Raw genomic sequence first — 2,969 nt, 5'->3', positions numbered from 1 at the left:
GCTTCATCCTGGCCCAGCCCTGGGTGATGCAACCATTTGGGGAGTGAACCAGCAGATAGAATAACTTTCTTTCTGTAACTTGGCCTTTCAAATAAATAAATAAATCTTTTTAAAAGGGGGAGCAAAGAGAACAGGTAGTTAATCAAGATCAATCTAGCAAGGTTTCATTAAACTTACAACTTGAATTATCCAAAGTATACTAACAGCTGTAATAAGTAGTCCCCAAATTTCAGAGTGTAATATGAGTGTCCTTGGCCAGCCACTGATCCTCTAAATAGAAACACAGGGGCCTGGGTCCTTTCCATCTTGGAGTTCCACTTCCTCTAGGTCTTCAGAATTCTATCCACTAGATTTCAGGATGAAAATAGAGAACATGTGAAAAACTAAGCAAAAGGTTTTGATAGGCCAGGAGGTACATATCACTTCTGCACACATCCTTTTGGCCATTGGTCACACCTACCTTCAAGGAAGGCTGGGAAATGTAACCTAGCTGAGTGCCCACTAAGAAAAGGAAATGTGCCAGTTAGTGTGAACAACATAGAAATTTCTGCCACAGCTCTCTGTATATATTTCCCATCTAGTATTATGGGTTGGCAATGTTCTATATAAAGAACCAATAAATACTCTTGTTACTATTGGTACACTTGACACAATCTAAAAACCATTATTTGAGCCCCTATGTGGGACAAAGGCTAGTGTTAATTGTGAGCTGTGATAAATAAGACATGAACTTTTCCTTTAAGAATTTTACCCTGCTCTCTCCTCCAGCCTCCCAAGATGACAAAAGGAAAGAAGGCCAAGAGGAAGGAGGTGGCCCTGGCCCCTGCTGTTGTGAAGAAGGTGATAAATCCTCTGTTTGAGAAAAGGCCTATGAACTTTGGCATTGGACAGGACATCCAGCCCAAGAGGGACCTCTCCTCTTTTGTCAAATGCCCCGCTACTTCCGGCTACAGTGGCATAGGGCCATCCTGTATAAGCAGTTAAAGATACCTCCTTCCATTAACCAGTTCACCCGGGCCCCGGACCCCAGTCAGCTACTCAACTGCTGAAACTGGCCCACAAGAACAGGCCAGAGATGAAACAAGAGAAGAAGCCGAGGCTGTTGGTCCAGGCTGAGAAAAAAGCTGCTGGCAAAGGGGACGTCCCTACCAAGAGATCACCTGTCCTCTGGGCAGGCGTCAACACTGTCGCTACCTTGGTGGAGAATAGGAAGGCCCAGCTGGTGGTGATTACACAAGATGTGGATTCCCCGGGTTGATTGTCTTCTTGCCTGCCCTTTTTATAAAATGGGGATCCCTTACTGCATCATCAAGGTAAAGGCCTGCCTGGGGCACCTGGTCCACGGGAAGACTTCACACTGCCGCATCCACACAGGTGAATTCAGAAGACAGAGGAGCTCTGGCTAAGCTGGTGGAAGCCATCAGGGCTAACTACAAAGATAGATATGATGAGGGCCGACACTGTGGCCTAGCAGGTAAAGCCGCTGCTTACAGTGCCAGCATCCCATATGGGTGCCAGTTCAAGACCCGGCTGCTCCACTTCTGATCCAGCTCTCTGCTATGCCTGAGAAAGCAGTGGAAGATGGCCCAAGTCCTTGGGCTCTGCACCCACGTGGGAGACCCAGAGGAAGCTCCTGGCTCCTGGCTTCAGATTGGCGCAGCTCCGACCGTTGCAGCCATCTGGGGAGTGAACTATCAGATGGAAGACCTCTCTCTCCTCTCTCTCTGCCTCAACTTCTCTCTCTGTGACACTCGGACTTTCAAATAAATAAATAAATCTTTTTTAAAAAAAGATATGATGAGGTGTGCCGCCACTGGAGAGACGTTACGGGTCCTAAATCTGTGACTGTCATTACCAAGGAAAAGGCCAAGGCTAAAGAATTAGCCACAAAGCTGAGATAGATGTGCACTGTTGAATTCCCTGTACACAATAATAAAGATTCTCCTCAAAAAAAAAAAAAAAGAAAGAAATTTGCACTAAAATAGAGCTCCTAACCAACTCTCTTGCAGTGAAGAACAAAGAAAGGATAAAGTAGAGGTGAAAGATTTCTGTACCATACATTTGATTATATGTCTGTTCTAAATTTAAAAGGTTCTCAGAATCAACCCTTAAGGCATTCGGATCTGGCTGAAAAGCCCATGAGTGTATTTCAGGCTTGGAAAGCCAAGACACTGTGGGAAAAAAAAATGACCTAAATGAAAGATTTCTGTGAGTGAGATCCCAGCGGAAAGAAGGAGGTACCTTTCTCTGAAGGGAGGAGAGAACTTCCACTTTGACTATGACCTTGTCTAAATAACTCAAAAGGCTTCCATCGCTTAGCAGCTCATGACAAGAGCCTAAGGAGATTACTGATGCCATAAACAAGAGTGTCAATTTGTTAAGTCAACAACAGGAGTCACTGTGCACTTACTCCTCATGTAGGATCTCTGTCCTTAATGTGTTGTACTATGTGAATTAATGATATAACTAGTACTCAAAAAGTACTTTACACTTTGTGTTTCTGTGTGGGTGCAAACTGTTGAAATCTTTACTTAGTATATACTAAAGTGACCTTCTGTATATAAAGATAATTGAAAATGAATCTTGATGTGAATGGGATGGGAGAGGGAGTGGGAGATGGGATGGTTGCAAGTGGGAGGGAGGTTATGGGGGGGGGGAAAGCAACTGTAATCCAAAAGCTGTACTTTGGAAATTTATTTTATTAAATAAAAGTTTAAAAAAAAAAAGGTTCTCAAGGCCAAAACTTGATAATATTGATCTTTTTATTTGTGGTCGTCAGTCAATTCCTAACATATTTTAGAGGTTATAGAAATATTTGTAGGATACAAAACTGAATTGGAGGAGTATAAGGAACAAAATAATTACGTACAACTGGGGAGTTGTTATAAGTAATTCCTTTTGCAGCTCTGACATGGTAGTTATTGTGAATGTCTTCCTCAGAGCTGCGTAACATACAACCTGCACAGATG

The 2,969-nt window shown here is 43.2% G+C and overlaps 1 pseudogene; it reads left to right on the top strand.

Moving 5' to 3' along the window:
- Nucleotides 1-774: 774 nt before the first annotated feature.
- LOC127491065 (large ribosomal subunit protein eL8 pseudogene) lies at nt 775-2,597 on the top strand (annotated as a pseudogene).
- Nucleotides 2,598-2,969: the final 372 nt, after the last annotated feature.

Source organism: Oryctolagus cuniculus, chromosome 11 (genome assembly GCF_051225735.1).
Source record: "Oryctolagus cuniculus isolate XC-2025 breed Fujian yellow rabbit chromosome 11, ASM5122573v1, whole genome shotgun sequence".
NCBI lineage: Eukaryota > Metazoa > Chordata > Mammalia > Lagomorpha > Leporidae > Oryctolagus > Oryctolagus cuniculus.
Note: the sequence above shows the minus strand (reverse complement) of the source record. Positions and strands in the feature narration are given on the sequence as shown.